Genomic DNA, 20,291 nt, shown 5'->3' with positions numbered 1-20,291 from the left:
TCGCTTAGGGAAGATGGACCAGCACAAGTCAACTTCTTCATGTCCCCAGCAGAGTCGCCAGCTATCGCATTACGCGAAAAACCGGCGGGAAACAAGAACAACAGAGCCGCCACCGTGCGTTATTTATCCCAAAAGAGGGAAAGGACACGCTCGAAGTAAACCTGGAAAAAGCATGGTCTCGCGACCAAAGAGAATGGGATCGGGAGTCGGTTATGCGAAGGGAAGGTATTAGCACCCCTACGCATCCGTGGGATCCACGCACAATAGGAAGGAAAATGGTTGCTGAAACTATGCTCAAACACACACACACACTGGCTGAAAGAGACACAAGAAAACCAAACAAGACTGACTCGGCAGGATATCGCATCCTGGGCCTACTTAGCCTATCAAGCATAGACATCAGAGTCAAAGTAGTTCGGACTGGGGGAACGACACATGCTCGCTAGGATGTCGCATCCTATGCATACGTATCTTCTTGGACAAAGAAGAATCAGAGCATTCGTAGCTCAGCTAACACGCACACAAAACAAAACAACACAAACACGGGCAAACATGGAACCCGAATGCCAATCGCTGGACTTACATCAGCTTCCGAACCAAACACACGCACACTGGAACCCGAATGCCACTCGATGGACTTACATTAGCTTCCAAGCACACAACAAGACAAAACAAAGACACAGACGCCCAGAGAGATCTGCTCATCTCCTGCCTACGTACCTCATCTAGTATGAGGATCAGGGCGACGTAGTTCCCCTACGGAGGGACACAAGACTAGCCTAACCAGATAACAGAGGGAGACACAACTAGGGAGACTACGACTCGAGCCTAGATGTTATCATGCAAAAATCATCCCTAAGTTAAGGTTTCTAGCTAACTTGCACAAGAAGCAAGCCTATCCTAAAGCACAAGCAATAGCAAACGATCACAAACAGCACACACTATATGCACACAAGTGAGGCTCAAACAAGGGTGGGGCTGCAAGAGCAAGCCAACTGTACAGGGTGAGTTTTGCTCTTAACCTTGACATTGAGAGCCAAGGTGAAGCAGATGAAAGGTGAGTGAAGATAAGACTTCACGGCTCTTATCCCTGGCCAGGGAGAGCTTTAGACAAAGAAGTGTGGGTCCAGAAAATGGGGACCCTTCTACACTTAAGACACTGACACAACTGTACACTGTACAAGATCTTGGGTTTGTATCCCAATGCATCAACACATTGGTGTGAGCAGAGGGATGACTCAACAGAATATCGGGAGATAGATTGCATATCTCTTTTATCCGCCAATTGCCTTAACAAAGGTCTTTTCCTGCTTGGGGACAAAAATAAACAATCACAAACATTGCCTCTTAAGGAGGACTTCAGACAGGTGCCTGGCCAAGTAACAGGCCAGGTCTTCCAGACTACATGGAGACAAGAATGTTATACCTCAGTGCAAATTGCTTATCAAGCAAAGCAAAGCAATCTTAGCAACTAATGTACCTGAAATCAATCAAATACAATCAGTATACCAATCACAAAACCAAACAGCAAATGGTTCATAGTTAACTATACACAGACAAACACAAGCCAATGCACCAAGGTGCAAGCCACTAAGGCTCAAACTCAAGTATCAAACCCTGCAAAACAAAGTCAAAATTAGCTATACACAAGTCACAAGTCAACTCCAATGGAAGCACATCATCAAGCATAGGCCATTTGTGCTATTAACCTGAAACACCACTCAAAAGTGAGATCACAAACCACTAGTCCAAGACTAGGGCCAAAATGAAATCAAATCATCAAAACAGAACATGAAACTTATCCAAAATCAAGATTAAACCATCAAGCATCAAATCCAATTGGTCTCATGTTCATATCATTCATTATCATTATTTCATGAACGAAATAGCACAAAACATGCAAATTGGAACCTCAAAGGACCAAACAGAATGATCACAATCAAATCCATATCAAAACAGCTCAATAAATTCCACAAAAATTCAAGCCTAAACAGAACACATTCAATGAGCATCATTTCAAATTTCATGCTATTTGGACAAGTGGAAGTAGGGAAATTAAATTCAGGAAGTCATGGTATGCAAAAATCAATGCAAACTAGGTCACAAATGGAGCATCAACTTCAAGCAAATGTAAAACAGTGGAAACAAATGATAAATGAATGGGACCAAAGCCAAAATGAAGTTAAACATGTTAAGAAACACTCCACCAAATTTCATCTTCATATGATAATGTATGAGAATTTCACAAGCTATGTAAGATGATCACTCAAGAAACACCTAAGAATGGCTAAACAGCAAACAAAAATCCCAATCAAATAGGAAATGGCTTAACAAATCCTACAAAATATCATGGTGAAACTAGACATACAGAGGTAATCACATGCAAAAATCCAGGGCAAATGACATAGCATAGGCATGGAAACAAAATTCATGAACATGGCATAACATAGTGTGACACAAATTGTCACACTCAACTTGATCACATCATATCTCTCTAACCAGGGACTCAAAATTAGCAAACTACATACCAAAATCACCAGGAAAGAGTCAAAAACATGCATGTAAAATTTCACAGATTTTGGATAAGGCATCAAGATTTCATGATCAATATGGAAAAACATATACACATAGCATACATGATCAAAGGCATTAGGCAAAGTCAAAAAATCAGCCAGGCACAACTTTGACTATCATACCTAAAAAAACTAGAGAAAATTTGGAGATGAATGCAAAAAACCTCACTCAAATTGGAGCATCCATGATTTAATTGTGATTTTTTGAAGTTGATTATGAAAATGGAATAAACATTTAACAATTCAAATGAAATAATAGGCGCGCAGTGGCAATTTGGTAAATATCCATGCCAGGGGCGAAACGCGCCCGTTTCATTAAAAGCGGTGGCCACACGTGATTGGCCAGAAACGGCGGTAAACACGAATTCAAACGCAGGCCATGGCAAACAGGATCAAAACGCGAATCTGGAAAGGATTTTGAGTGTTCTTGACTGCTCATCATGCTCATGACCAAACTTCCATGAAAATCAACATGCCATATATGGATCGAATCCTCATTCCACCTAGATCATGGATCTAACAAGCATATGACCTAAATCTAATCATGCTTAATAAATCGAGCCAAAACAAAATCGATCATCAATCTTCAAATCGAAATATCTCTATCAATTCTGCATGGTTTTAAGAGATCTATAGTTCTGCGTAATCTACAAGGCAAGACCTACAAGATCCACAGCCTAATTTCAAGGATTATGTCAATCGAATTCTGACCTTAGTGATGGCAGCTGTTGGATTTCGCACGAATTCCACTTGAACAGGTGGAAACAGATGATGATTGATGATGATAGAGATGAATAGAGTCGCTACTTCAGCTCAACAATGCTTGGATCCACAGAATTTTGCAACTGCCATGTGAAGCTCCATGTTGCAGCAGTCACGATTCTTCCAGTTTTTCCTCAAGATCTTGTTCAACAGATCTTCTACAACATCTCTAGATGATGATTCATGCAAGGAACTAGCAAAGCAATGGTGAATTGCCAAGGAAAAGTCAAAAAAAGTTGGAAGAAGTTTGAAGAAAATTGGAGAGAATTGGTGAATTTTCTGTTTAGATATGAAAGAATGATTTTGTGATTATGCATTTCTGTTACAATTAAGCCTTTATACCATACACTAATCCAAAAATTAATCAAGTTTAGGCAAATTCAAGTGATTAGTGTAAAATGCATTTTTGTGATTTTTGGCCAAAATACCCTTTTCATTATGCAGTCAATGTATCAGTCCAAAATCAGTTCAAGCAAGTTCTAAATGTCATTCATGATGTGTTGGAATTGGTCCCAAGTGCAAATGGCTTGTAATTCACAAAATCACCTTTTCATGCCAAAAATGCAAATTAGTCCACTTGAAAAACGCCATTTTGCTATGATGATTTTTGGAGAAATGTGATAATGCATCATGAAAGTTCATGTTAAATGTGGTTTGCTCAAAAAAGAATCACCCAATTTGGCCAAATGGTTCATGAGTTATGGCCTTTTGAAGTTCACCATTTTCTGAAAATGACTTGATCATATCTTGCCAAACACACTGGGAATTGAGTGTTCTTGGACTTTTTGGAAATGGGAGAACAAGATCTTCAACTTTCATGTTGGACAAAATTCCATTTGAAGCTTGTATGAGGGAGTAAATTTGAGGAGAAAAACTTTCCATTTTGGGCAGTTGAAATTACAGGTCACCTGCCATTTTAGGAAACTTTTGATCTGACTTTATTTTCTTCAACCTTGATCTTTGATATGTCAAATGATACTTGTATGGACATGAGTGAAGCCTTTCAAACCATCTCCCACCTTCAAATCCATAAAATCAGGCACAATTGACCACAGTTGACTTTTTATGGTTTCAGCTGAAATTCAGCTTGACTGATGACTTCTGAGCACCCAATCTTTGGCCAAATCACTTCAAAATGATCCTTAGACCATATGAACTTGGTAAACCAACCTTAGGGCCTTGTCTCAATGGAAATGGCACATGCTTGCTTGTTTGACCTGATCTCCTAACCAGTTTGACCTAATTTGTCAGCTGAACTTGCACTTGGGCAAATGGCCATGCAATGCTATGCAATGGACTTTGTTATGTTAATGACCTAAAAAATGAAAATGTATGCACAAAAGGTAGGGTGAAAATTTGAGGTGCTACAACGGGATGGCTCAATTCATCCTCAATATCAATCATCCATTTTGGTGGATTATGGTTTACACCTTATCAACACCCAAGTTCCATTGATATTGAGGATAAAAATCTCAAAAGAAGTTGGTGAATTGATTTGATCAAAAGCCTTAATGTCTTTTGTTATCAAAGGGAGAAAACTCAACCTAAACCAACAATCCACCATGTGAGGAGAGCTTCAACAGACTAGTGAGGGATCCACCCTATAATATGTATGGAAGACTTATAGTCCAATCACTAAGGATAAGGTGAGGTTTACATCAACCACTATGATAACTCAAACCTATGGCTAATGTTTATGAAAAGGGTTTTAACAAAGGTGGCCATTGTTACCACAAAAAACAACTTGAAATGAGTTATATTTACAAGTTAGAAGTATTCACAAAATGAGGTCAAAGTTGAATTAAGATTTATTCACAATGAGTATTAAGGAAAAGAGTTTGAAAAATCAAAGGCATAAGGCCTAGGTTTCTAGTTTGAAACAAAGTCAAAGTTTGCACATAAATGAGTTTGGCTTGGGTTAGAGTGGAGAGAAGAAGAGAAGGGCTAGTCCTAAAGCATACGAAGATAAGAGAAGAGATAAAAACCATGAAGTTCCTTTTCTTGAAATCATAAAGATGATTCAAGATGCTCCTTTCCTTTGGACTTAGCAAATAACTCAAGCGATCAATCAAATATTATATTCAAGCTCCTAGGATCTCCATTTGGCTTGTCTCTCTTAACTTGGCTACTCATGACAATGGTCCTTCTTACTATCTCAAGATGGAATCCCTATCACACAATAGCAAACATTAAAAAGTTCACAACACAATAAGAGGAATGGACAAAGAATTAGTTTAGATTAGGGGTCCTTTGAAGTCAACTTTAAGATTTAGCATTCTAAAGGCATGAGGCCTAATTGCTCTTCAACCAATTTAGCATTCCAAAGGCATGAGGCCTAGTTGCTCTTGAACTCCTTTAATCATAGGTAAGGTCCTAATTCTAAGTCCTTTCTCCTTTTTGCATTGGGTTCACACAAACAAAGACAAAACAATCATAAGGCAACAATATATTTATATACAATATGAGCTCAAGTGAGCAAAAGGAAAATGGCATAAACATAAAATATGTGCTCAAGTGAGCAAAGGGAAAAAGCAATATGAATAAATGAGCAAGAAAGCAAATTGCATTAAAGTAAATTGCAAGAAATAAAAGGCTTGAATTAAAGTTAGTAATTAGTAGTTAATGTTAGTGTGTCATAAGACAATTTAGCGCTATGTTAAGCAATCGTAAGTGGACTAATATAGTAGTCACACCTATCTGAGGCCGGTCAATAAAACTATAGGCAAATAAACATAAGTTAGAGATCATGACTAGTAAGCCAAGCTCCTACAACTTGCCATGCCAAAAATTAAAGAAGAAAGGCCTTGTATGGATTTTAGGTTTTTTGATTGACCAAGAAGCAACCTATCTTGGATACAAAGCAACTCACTTGATCTTTGATCAAGTTGAGTTTGATTTGGATCAAAGAAGGTTAAGCCTCTTATATGTCAAGACCAACCATAAATCATTAACTCATTGGTCAAAATAAAAAGAAGAAAAGAGATGCAGATGAAATGAACAAAATGAGAATTCAAATGACATAATCAAAACACAATGATCAAACATGAATCAAATCATCATCAATCAATGTAAAACAGAAGAGAAATGAAGATTAGAAGTCAACAAGTCAAATATTTTTTTTTTGGTATTTTTGGAATTAAAATAAGTGCAAAATAAAAATGGATAAAATATGGTCAAACCTCAAATTCAATTCAAATCAACTTCAACAAGTCCAATTGAACCATCATAGGTCTAACATGGTCAAACAAGGTTTGACAAATTTTCTCAATATTTTTTGAAAACAAAAACTATTTTAAAACAATTAAAAAACAAAGAAAAATAACACAAATGAATTAAAATCTCAAATAAATCTCAAATCAATTAAGAAATTGATGAGACTATTTTTCATAGACTTATCATGATCCATATGTGTTAAGAAAATATTTTTGGAATTTTCAGATATCAAAAAGTATTTAAAATGAATTAAAAACTATTAAAAACAAAATAATTCCACAAAAAATATTAAATGAAGTCACAAAAATAATTAAAAATCAGATTATGAAACTAGATTTTTCAAGAATTTTTTTCCATTGGTCTCATATTTTTGTGACTTCAAATAAAATAGTTATGGATTTTTGAAATTAAAAGGAATTAAAAGAAAATAAAACAAAAATAATAAAATAGCAAAAATGCGCGCCCCTTGGATCAGTTTCATTAAATGACGTGGCAACATCCAAGGGATCAGAAGTGAGGACGCATCATAGGCCTTGGTCAAGCGCGCAACATGATGAATTAAAATAAGTCAAATGAACCAAAAGCCATGATTAAAATGTTGGAGCCAGATCTGATGGACACAAAGCATCCACGTGGAGATGGTGGTGGAAACCACCATCTTCTCCGGCCAGAGAACAAACTCCGACCACCACGCGCAGGTTTTTGAACCTTAACCAAAATAAACAAGCATGGTACCAAAATGAAGTTGGGGTGATGTACATCACCCCTGTAACCTTGGATTGTGCTCAATGTTTCTATTAAGTGAGAAATCTGAGCTTGAAAATCTAGGTATACAAACTGAAATGCTTCCAATCATGAAATCAAGACCACCACTGGCGTGCATCTTGCTCGAGGACTTTAGAAAACAGTTTAAACACAAGCAATTCACATTGTATAGCAAGCTTTAGATCAAAACAGTTTGGTGTTATAACTTTGAAGAGCAACTTTGAACAATATGATTCCTTCAAGCTTTTGCTTCCAATTTGATCTTGAGATGTGATATGAATGCAAGACTAAGGAATAAGACTTGAAGATCAACTGATTGTGTTGAAATTCAAGCTTGAAATTGATAAATGAAAATTGGAATTCCTTTGAGTGAGGTTAGGTTTTGATTCCATCAGAGTTTTTAGATCACCATAAGGTTGATTTTTGAATGAGCAATGCCATGTATTTATAGCTGGAGATGAAGCAAGCAAGTGAAATGCTCATGTGCATGTGAATTGGGTCCTCCATGCATGGGCCTGTACAGGCTCATTTGAGGCCCAAAATTGGATGGAAATGCAAGATGGTATCATTTGCAGATGGTTTGGACGTGTAAAAGGCCTGCTGTTAGCTTATGCATGAAGTTTCAATGTGAATTGCATAATTGAACATAAATATTAAGCCCTTCGAAAATTACACATGGAAAATCCAAACATGGTAATGTGAGTAATGGTTGGAAAGCTCTTGACATGAGGAACAAAAGCTATGTTGGGCAAAAATCCATTTGGAGTTTGTAAATTTATGAAAACTGGTCTTGAAGTTTGAGGTATAAAACATGTCTAGGTTCCCTTTAAATTTTTTTACCAAAAGTGACCTATAATGTTTTGTATTATCAAACGTATTTATTTTAGGATTATGAAATTTTTTCCAACATAATATTTGAAGTAGACATCTTAAGCTTTCCAATGCAATTGGTCTCACCTCAAAAGCATAAAAAACGAGGAAGTTAAGTCCTTGGGAAGTTGACCCAAAATTAGGGTTTCAGTCAAAATGACCTATAATGTTTTGAAATGAATGATGATCTTACAAGTTTCAAATGGATTTTTGATGAACATGAAAGTTGTTCATATGGTTCTTAAGAACATTTTGTCTCTTGGAGTCATTTTCAGTTGACAAACACATTAAAAGTTAGGTCTCAGTGATTCTCATTTTAGTGAGATGACTTGACTGGTCAACTTCTCAAGGCCAAACTTCAAATCTTGATGAATGAATGATTAAGGATACTCACATAGGCTCATATATGCATAAAATAATTAATGTAAGAACTTCCCTTGATTGAATTTGATCATAGGTTGAGGTTGCTTCATGAGTAAGGCACAGTCAATGCACAATTGAATTAGGGTTTCCTTGGGAAACAATACTCAAGCCCTTTGGTTTATCTTGATCAAATTGGAAAATTGAGATAATTGGGAGACATATATGATGATTGAGAGCTTTGGGAACCATTGTAATGCTTGCTTTCATCTTCATCTAGCCATTTCATTGAGCATAGGAGCCTCATAAGAGCAGGGGATCTCATGATTGCTTGAGCTTCAAAACAAAAAGAGGTTAGTGACATATTTTTGTGCTTTTGGTTAGTTAAAAAAATAAGAAAAGCAATAATATACAATTCAAGCATGCTTGGTGGTCTCAAACCAACTCAACAAGTCCCATCCCTAGGGTAAAGGAGCCACACATGCTATGATCCTTGAGGCAATGCAATGAGCAATGATATGATGCCATGAGGGATCTTAGGGTCAAAATTAGGGTCTTACACGGTGGACCTCACCGGATTGGTCCACCATAAACCACCACCAAAATAAAAAGTAAGGACATGATTTTAAAGGAAAAAATGCTCAGGAGCCCGAATCTGACCTCCATCTCTTCCAATTCCAAGTATATTGAAAGATACATGGATTCGAAATTTGAGGTTCATGATCTGAGTTGCTTCAATTTGACCTCAAAGCAACTTAATCTTGTTGCCTACATTGGTAGGACTTCACCCAACCAAAAATCAAAGAGAATGGTGAAGAATTGAGTGAGAATTGAAGAGAGAAAATTTGACAAATTTCACCTTCTGTTTATAGTGATGAAGCTTGATCTAGATCTCAATTGGCTTGGGCTTGCTTCCACTTGATTGCAAGAGGTGAATTGAGAGCTCAAATGGTTTGGATTCTTGGAGTTTCAATTTCAAAACAGAAGTGAAATTGAAACTCGATTTTCAATTGAAAACCTTTAAGATTATCCTCTAATGGTGGTAGGAAGGTTGTAGGAGCAAAGCTTGGGCAAGGTGTCCCTAATTTTGAGCAGAAGGGGTTGTATTTATAGGCTTGGCAATTGATCTCCACACACTTCCATAATTTGTCCAAAAATAGCAATTCTCATGTGCATGCTTGCATGGGCGTGTGGTAGGCCCATGAAATGATGTAATCAAGTTCAAAAATGATCATGAGTGATGCTGAAAGTGTAACATGAAGCCATGCATTTGAAATTGAGACGTAACCATGAGATTCATCCAAATGGAACCATGAAGAGTAACCATGCGCAAGTCATCAAACCTTATCCAAATGAAGTGATTTTGGACTTTTTGGAAAGGTGAGATCAAGGGGAATAACTTCCATGTTGAAAACTTTCCCATTTGAAGCTTATATCATGATGAATTTTGAGGTGAAAGTTTGGAAAATCAAACATAGTTGGAATTTTTCTAAGTACCAAGTTAAATGTTTACTTCTTCCACCTTGAATAACTTTTGCTATGAGCTTTAAATGGAAAATGTTACTCCAGCAAAGTTGTAGATATTTCAATTATCTTAAATTTTGTCACAAATTTGACCTCATTTGAATTTGGCATAAAGGAGTTATGCATATTAGAAGTTGAGGAAAATTGCTTGTTCAATGATGATAGCCCAAAATGACCTATAATGTTTCCTCTTGGAACATGCCATTTAAAGTTGAATTTGAAGTTTATAAAAGACTAAAAGTTGGAGAGGGCATATTGAAATTGATCATGAAACTTGGATGACCTTCATATCATAAAAATTGAGCAAGTTACGGTCCTTGGAAGTTGACCTCCTAACTAGGGCACGGACAAAATGACCTATAATCTTTCACCATAAAAAATGACTTTACAAGAAAAACTAGATCTTGATGTCAACATGAAATTTGTTTGGAATGTCATAAGGAGTAACGTTTCTCTTGGAATCATTTTAATATGACAAAAATTGCAGGAGATAGGGTCTAGGGAACCCTATTTTTGACTAGTTGACTTTCTCTGGTCAACCTCTTTGAACCATCTTGAAAACTTAAGTTCTATTAATCTTTGGGACTCATGGAGGATCATATATATGTGTAATATGATGTAATATGAGGTATCCATTGAAATATTTGATCAATTGTTAAAGAAACTTGTTGAGGAAGTCACACAAGATACCTAGATGAATTAGGGCTTCTAAGGCAAACAAGCTTCAAACTCTTGATGAATTCTTGATCAAAATGATAAATGAAGATCATGGGGACCAATAAATGATGTCTAGAAACAATTTGAACCATATCTTGATTAATATCCTTGCACTGAGAGTCTCAAACCCTAGCTGTGAGCTTGATGATGCATTGGTGGAAGCACACACTACCTACAAAAGAAACAAAGCTATACATAGACATATTTTTGGCATTTTGGTTAGTAAATATTGAAAAAAAAAGTATGATACAATCAAATGTGCTTGATGATCTCTCCCAATGCAAACCCAATGAATGAGGGGTAAGGAGGATACCAAGGTGTGATCCCAAATCCAATGCATATGATGAGATAACATAAGGGATCTTAGGGTCAAAATTGGGGTTTTACAGCTGCCCCTATTTAAGGACATTCGAACTGAGGATATAAAGGTTAAAGTCTTTATATCATCTCAGTAGAATGAACTTAACTAACAACATCTAGAATAAATTTTGGTCCCTACGAGACCTCATGATGCATATGATATGAATGTTAAAATAATCTTTGTGTGGAATATATTTCCACAAAGGAAAAGAATCCGGAGAGACTGAAAGTCCACAGGAGCATAATGCATTTTCATAAGGAAAACTCACTGGGGGAACAAAGACTCTGGGGATAAAAGCTATGCATAGGCCAGGCTACGACTTGAAAACTGCTGGAGACACGAGGGGATTTCCATGAAAATAAATCAATGGAAAGACTCGGTTGGGGGAACCAAGGGAATTTGCAGGGGAGACGGGTAGATCAGAACAAGGCTGGAATACTCAAACAAAACAGGAAAAGCCGATTCCACTAAGGAAATACGCACTCAAACTCAACTGGGGAAGAATGAACTTCAACATAGGAGTACAAGAGATATATTATTTATTACCGATTATTGGGTAGAAAGATAATACACTATGACAGAGGGACATCCGTTTCCGATTAGGGTAAACATATCACGGATGACTCGCTAAGAAAAAGAGGCGTATTCATTATCGGTTACTGGGTAAGAATAACCTACTAGAGAGAGAAATCAAATAGGATTTACAACTACCGGCTACTGGGCAGAAGACCAAAGAGAGAGTATCTGTCACCCGATTAAAGTGAACATATCAAGGATAAACTCAAAGGAAGAATATTCGTCATCAGTTAGGATGAACATATCAAGGATAAACCACCTGGGAAAGAGGAAGAATATCCGCTACTAGTTAGGGTAAACATATCAAGGATAGACTGTCGGGGAGAAATAGGAATTATATCTACCAGTTACTGGATAGAACACCAAAAAGGAGAGAAAATCCGTCACCGATCAAAGTGAACATATCAAGGATAGATTCAGCAGGGGAAAGTAGGAATTACAACTACTAGTTACTAGGTAGAATACCAGAAAGGAGAGAAAATACGTCACCGATCAAAGTGAACATGTCAAGGATAGACTCTCTGGAGAATAAAATAGGGATTACAACTACCTTTTTACTGGGTAAAAAACCAAAAAAGAATCCGTCATTAGTTTGGATGTACATATCAAGGATGAACTCACTGGGGAAATGTGAAAATGAATCCGCTGAGGAAAACAACATAAGTAGATTACTTTTTACCGGGTATTGGGCAAAAGTAATGTATATTACCAGTTACCGGGTAATAGACTCTTAGGGGACTAAAATATCTATCTAGGTAATAACTAGAAAGAAACGATCAAACAAAGACTCAACTCAATAAGGATATAACTCAAGGGGAATGGTTCCATCCAGATAACTAACTAGGGAGGAAACTAAAATAATAATCATCCACGAGAAAATAACTCAGTGGGGAATGAGAAGGGTTAAACTCTTTCTGCTTAAGGGGATGACACTCTTCAATTGAAGGAGGACAAACACACCAAATCTGCATGGGTAAATAATATTACCTAAGTAGGGGATCAGAAGAAAAATCAAATGCGATAAAATGCATAATGAAATATCTGATGTTGTGTTTTATGCATGAATATGCATGTATATGATTATGATTATGCTGACAAAACAACACAAAGGATATAAATAACAAAGATTTGAATCATCACTGCAACACTCGGCTAATCCCAACACGATGCAAACACCAACTAGAGATAATGCTAGGGATGAAAATAAATCATCTAGCTCTGCATAAATCAGCTATAGCTGGAAAAGTCATGGAGAGCATGCTTCGAATCAATCATGGAAAACTCTAAGGGGAGAGAGCACGGCTGAAGGATGATCAACCAAACATGCAGAGTATCGAGAAGGATCTGCTGAGGATTCACACAAATCAATATTGCGGGGAATTTTAAGTCAACACCATGTTAAATGGGAGACAACCTTGCATGGGACTAATTCAAATACTACTCAGAACCAAACACTGTCGGGAAAGAGGGAACTTCTATCAGAAGATGAACTCCGCCAGGGAATACAAGAGATAAAAATCTGCATGAGGATTTAAGCAAATTGCTGGGGATGTTGTGACCAAGACCGTCACATTCCTCAATAATAATCGAATTCTTCTTGGAAATTGCGAAATAAACCAATTCCAAGGCAAAGATAACCGGATCTGATTCACACAATGGAGAAACTGTCGAAGTTAAGCAACACAATCAAATGCAAAATGGAAACCTAATAAAGGTTCCGGATCTCCGGGGTCCAATCATAAATCACTAACAGGGGGATATAAAACATGAGCATCACAGTTGGGGAATATGGATTTGCAAACGGGACCAATCATCGACTTAATTGGAGATGAGACCCGCTAACTCTACTGGGGAGAGGATATTAATCGGGGATAAACTCATCGACCAAGCCGAGGGTAAATGATGAACTGTTAGGGAGGAAAAGAGTTACCAAACCAATTGCTTGTGGAAGACCAACAATGCCTCACACTTCAAGACTTACCTGTTCTCAGATTGCTGTTGACATTCCTTGCTGAAATCGATTATCCTCAAAGTAAATGTTTTTATTATTTTAGGAAAAATAATTATCCATTAATTTATTTCAAAATTATCATCATAAAAATTCAATTTTATTTAGCATAAGTAAGTAAGAATAGAAATAATTGGATAAAAGTTCAACTTTATTTAATAGAATGGTAGTCCGTAAATGACGAGACTCCATAGATCTTCACAAAGTTCAAAAATGGTAATTTACATGGAAAAGGGCTACATTGAATACAATGATCATTACTCTCCCTACCAACTTCAACATCCCATACGATTGTCTTCGGTTGAAAATGATGAATCAGAACCAAATGACTTGCTCAAAACCGGTAGGGTGCAGTTACTTGCTATAATCCCTAATTTTTGCCTAGATTGCCCCAAGGTGGAGTACTCAATCTACCAGGATAAATTTTCTGTTTCATGTCTCTAATTTTTTCCTGGATCGCCCTTTCGGGTTTTCAATCCACCGAGACGCTCATTTTTGCCTAAGCTGCCCTTTCGAGTTTTCAACTTAGCAAGCTATTTTTTTCTTTGTAGGCGAAGTATTTCTTGATTGCATCGACGATCACAGGACACGTGAACTCTTCACCATCCATAGTTGTAAGAATTAATGCACCGCCTAAAAAGACTCTCTTAACAACATATGGGCCTTCATAATTAGGAGTCCATTTTCCCCCAACATCAGGTTTGAAAGATAAAATGTTCTTGAGCACGAGGCCACCTTCTCTAAACACACGAGGCTTGAACTTCTTATCAAATGCCTTCTTCATTCTCCACTGATACAACTGACCATGACACATGGCAGTCAATCTCTTTTCTTCAATTAAATTCAATTGATCATATTTGGTCTGACACCATTCAACTTCTGTCAACTTGGCTTCCATTAGCACACACAATGACGGGATCTCAACCTCTATTAGGAGCACCGCTTCCATGCCATAAACAAGAGAGAAAGGGGTTGCCCCTGTTGAAGTGCGAATGGATATACGGTACCCATGCAAATCAAATGGGAGCATCTCATGCCAATCTTTATATGTCACAACCATCTTCTGAATCATCTTCTTAATATTCTTATTCGTAGCTTTAACAACCCCATTCATCTTAGGTTTGTAGGGAGAAGAATTATGATGTACAATCTTGAAGTCTTTGCAAAGAGCTTCCACCATATTATTGTTCAAGTTCGATCCATTATCAATAATGATCTTACTTGGCACATCATAACGGCATATAATCTGATTCTTGATAAACCTTATAACAACTTGCTTGGTCACATTTGCATACGATTCCGCTTCAACCCACTTTGTGAAGTAATTAATAGCCACCAGAATGAAACGATTTTCGTTCGAAGCTTTGGGCTCAATCATGCCAATCATATAAATTACCCACACGGAGAAGGGCCGTGGAGAGGAAATGATGTTCATTAGTGTCGGAGGAACATGAATCTTATCTGCATAAATTTGACACTTGTGGCATTTCTTCACAAACTTGCAACAGTCAGATTCCATTGTTAGCCAATAGTAACCTGCTTTCAACATCTTCTTTGCCCTAACATGCCCATTGGAATGGGTACCAAAGGAACCTTCATAGACTTCATTCTTCAACAGGCCTGCTTCGTGTCTATCCATGCATCTGAGCAAAACCATATCAAAATTTCACTTATAAAGCACATCATCATTCAGGTAGAAGTAGCCAGCTAATCTTCTCAAAGTCTTCTTATCTTTCAAAGATGCCCCAGACGGGTAAATTTGACTTTTGAGGAAACATTTGATATCAAAATACCAAGGCTTTTCATCTTTGACTTCTTCAACAACAAACACATGAGCTTTCCTATCAAGACGCATCAGAGTCAAATTGGGAACTTCATTCTAAAATTTCACCAGAATCATTGAAGTCAACGTTGCAAGAGCATCTGCCATCCGATTTTCATCTCGAGGGATATGATGAAACTCAACCTTTGTAAATAAAGTTGAAATTCTCCCCGTATAGTCTCTATATGGTATTAAACTGGGTTGATTCGTCTCCCATTCACCTTTGATTTAATTCACAACCAAAGCTGAATCTCCATGGACCTCAAGATATTTAATTCTAAGATCAATGGACTCTTCAAGCCCCATAATGTAAGCTTCATACTAAACCATATTGTTTGTATATTTGAAGGTTAATTTAGCTGTAAACGGAAAATGAGTGCCTTGGGGAGTAATAATCACTGCCCCAATTCCATTACCATATGAATTAACAGCTCCATCAAATATCATGCCCCAACGAGAACTAGGTTTTGGCCCTTCTTCAAGCAATGGTTCATCACAATCTTTCATTTTCAAGTACAAAATCTCTTCATCAGGAAAATCATACTGCACTGACTGGTAATCTTCAATAGGTTGGTGAGCCAAATGGTCAGCCAAGACACTACCCTTGATAACTTTCTGAGATCGGTATTCAATATCATACTCAGATAACAACATCTGCCAACGGGCAATCCTCCCAGTTAAAGCAGGCTTCTCAAAAATATACTTGAGTCTATCCATTTTGGATATCAACCAAGTAGTATGATTCAACATATACTGGTGCAGACGTTTAACAACCCAAGCCAATATGTAACATGTTTTCTCAAGCATAGAATACCGAGTCTCGCAGTCGGTGAACTTCTTACTGAGGTAGTAAATTACATATTCTTTCTTTCCAGATTCATCTTGCTGATAAAGAACACAACGCATACTCTCATCAAGAACAGTTAAATACATGATCAAAGGTCTTCCTTCAACATGCGAGGCAGAATTGGAGGTTCGAGCAGATACTCTTTGTCATACCCCAAAATTTGCCTGTTAATTTTTATGATACTTTCAACAGGTTCAAATGGGGTCTGTTCGTTTTTCAAAGCATTAATCTCAAAGGAACAAAGATCCAACGCACAGGTAACCAAATCTAGAAGATGACCTGAACTGTCATGCTCGCCTAGCGAGCAAAACCTTCGCTAGGCGAAGCCCACGCTTCCTCCTTCGCTCCAGCGAACCTTGTTGATTTTGCTACTAGAATGCTCGCTAGCTGCTCGCCTAGCGAGTAAGTGCTAGCTATGCTTTTATCCAAGTCTGGGAGCATTCGCTAGAGCCTCGCTGAGTGCTCGCCTAGCGAACCCTTCGCTGCTTCACTCGCCTAGCGAGCCTAGAGATATACCAGAATATTTTTGGGCCCGAATTGCCTCCATTCTGAGCCCACCAAGACACAAAAAAATCAGCTATAAATTCCAAAACTTCATTTGAAAAAGGGAGATCAGAAAAACAACGGAGAAAACCCTAGAAGCTAATTCAGAGAACTCATCTGCACAAAGGTTACCTCCACTAACCCTATCAGGCATAAACCCTAAGATTGCTCTGCAAACCCAACGGTGCAACTCAACTTCGTCCGATCCCTCCAATCAGGTTTGCCCTATTCCCACTGCTCTATGCTCCCAATTTGAAAATTCTAAATGTATGAGGCATTATGGTTGAAATTGGAAGGGCGAATATTGTTAGGTTTTGCATGTGGGTTTATATGTGCATAAATGTGTAAAACAACACTTTGAATATTCGATCGCGTAATTTCTGTAATGGATGCCATAGGGTTTGGGGTTTCTGAAATCGTACCGTTATCAAAGCAGAACCCAGAACCCGCAGTCGTTCGCTAGCACCTCGCTAAGCGAACATGTAACGAGGGTTCGCCAGGCCTTCGCTAAGCGAGCCAGTAGCGAACATGACAGTAATTGATTTTTCTGTTTGCATTCTGGTCTGTTCTGTACTTGTTTGACATGTTTTCTATTGCATTTGCACGCTGTTTGCCTACACTATTATTGCTATGATTCTTTTGTTCGGTGCAACTCTTAATTGCACCCCATCCCGTTATTTTAACATGTTTGTTGAGTTTTTGTAAGGGCTCACATGACTCTTGGAGAGATAGCTTGGCATGCCACTTTATTTGCAAATATCATCGTGGAGATTTATTCTGATTACTTGGCTAATTACATTGCCTTTGAATACATGATCTTATCCCTCTCTTTGTTGCCTTACGATTACGGTCATGTCCCGCGAATATGGGGACACTCTTAGGAAAGACCCTTTCGATTAAATCATCATCATCCCTAAACAGATAAGTCATAGTCCCTTCGATTAAAAGGTCAATGTCCCTATATGACCTTGTCCCTCGAACGTTGCCTTCGAATATATGACTTTGTCCCTCGATGACCCCTCGTTGTAGCCTATGATTAAATGATGATCGTCCCTTCGAATGCTAAGGTATCCTTACAAATGTTGCTTTCAATGACCAATCGACGACCCCACGATGTCCCTTTACATCCAAAGGATAAGACTACTGACTTCTCAATAGTAAGGACAGTTTTACCCTCCTAAGGATAGGAAATACCTTTAAAGACCTTGGTTAGGTATAGCTCTTAAATGATTGCTCACAGCTTAAAATACTTTTCACACCTCACACTTTTCAAAACATCTTTCAGAAAATCACCACTTGGTATACATTCGCACCAGAATCATCGCCGAGTTATATTTTTCTAAACATCTTTCAAATCAAACGAGATAAACACTTTATATACATTCGTACAAGAATCATTACAAAGTTAAACTCTCTTTTCAAAATATTTTCTAAACACACCATATTTCTCAAACACTTTCTCAAACAAGGAAAACATAAGTGAGTTAAGCAATTAAGAGCCCATGGATAACCATGGATACAAAGGGTGCAAACACCTTCCCTTTGTATAATGTACCTCCCGAACTCAAAATCTAATCAAGGTCTTTCCTGTTCTTTTCCGCCTTTCCTTATTGGATAAAAGAAAAGTCGGTGGCGACTCTTGCTATCCGCAATATTGCTTTTCAAAGCAAAAACACAAAGTCAGTTCACCGTATCACAGAATTGGCGACTCTGCTGGGTATATCCTTAAAAAGAGAGGTTACCTTAAGGATAAGATCACTTATGTTTTCGAATTGTTTCTTTGTCTGATTTACTTTTAAGGGATTGTTTGGGTATCATATGCTTAAGTGAAAGATCCTACACCCGGATCTAGTGTACCTTAGGTAAGTAGCAAGAGATCATCGCGACTGTTCGGCGTATACTGGAATGGTTAAAATGATGGCTACGGTTAATGTGACACTTTGGATGTCCTGATGTTCCTCATGTTTACTTGAGGAAAAATTTGGCGTCTGCGTGGTGTCATCAAAGCATTAACCAGACCTTTAGAACCCTAATTGACTCATCCTAGCCATTAGAAAGTAGTGAGATAACTGACTTCGGTTCCAACTGGGGTTGGTTGATACTCGATACTACACTCTTTGAGATTGGACTTTAGGGAAATTTTGGTCAACCGCTTGGTGTTGCACTGAAGTGGACTTAAGGAAAGGTCAATGATTTGAGATCCTTCTAGAACCCGGTTACTATTCTAGGACAGGTTGAACCAACCAAACTTCAGTGGGGAGGGTACTTACCTATGGAACTCATGCAAGCCTTAAAACCTAGGAATAATTGCGGTGTGACTTGTTTGTGCTTGTTACTTACATAACATCATAACATCATAACATCATAACAACATAACATCATAACATCACGACATCATGGCATTGTGCTAACCATTTCGAGGACTTAGGGATTTAACTTTGCTCTGTTTTGTAAGGCTATGGCTTCCAGGAAGACCATCCGGATCAATTTTGTAGCGACCGCTCCTCAACTCAAGAATTTAGTGTCAGAACTTTCCGATCATGCTCAGTTCATCAAGAAACATGGTCATCTCCTCAATTTAGTTTACTGCCGGTTTCAAGGAAGATATGATGAGAGTTCTATTCCAGTTCTTCGATCCTAAACATCATTGCTTCACCTTCCCAGATTATCAGTTGGTACCCACATTAGAAGAATTTTCCAGGTTACTTGGTATATCTATCCTTGATCAAACACCTTTCAATGGTCTAGAAAAGATTTCGAGGTCTGAAGAGGTTGTTGCGGCTTTACACATGACAAAGTCCGATATTGACACTAATTGGGTAACAAGGAGTGGAGTTAAGGGTTTACTTGCCAAATTTCTGATAAATAAGGCCCGGGAATTCCTAAAAACTATGAATGTCCGCGCTTTCGAAGATGTTCTAGCATTACTAATCTACGGTTTGGTGCTATTTCCTAATCCGGATCAATTCGTAGACATGAATGCTGTTAAGATATTTCTCACTCATAACCCTGTGCCCACCTTGCTTGGAGACATTTTGCATTCCTTTCACACGCGTACTATGAAAAAGCAAGGGACTCTCATGTGCTGCGTACCTTTATTATCTAGGTGGTTTATTTCGCACCTTCCTCAATCAGTCTTGAAGAATGAGCAAAATTTGAAATGGTCTCAAAGGATAATGTCGCTCTACCATTCAAACATCCATCGGTGTCCCCAACCCAAAGAAAATGTTATCATCATTGACCGTTGTGGAGAATTATCTAACGTACCACTCCTGGGGATAAGAGGAGGTATTACTTATAATCCTGCTTTAGCCCTACGTCAGTTTGGTTATGCTCGAAGAGATGGTCCA

This window comes from Lathyrus oleraceus, chromosome 7 (assembly GCF_024323335.1).
Source record: "Lathyrus oleraceus cultivar Zhongwan6 chromosome 7, CAAS_Psat_ZW6_1.0, whole genome shotgun sequence".
Lineage (NCBI taxonomy): Eukaryota > Viridiplantae > Streptophyta > Magnoliopsida > Fabales > Fabaceae > Lathyrus > Lathyrus oleraceus.
This window is presented reverse-complemented; position numbering follows the sequence as displayed.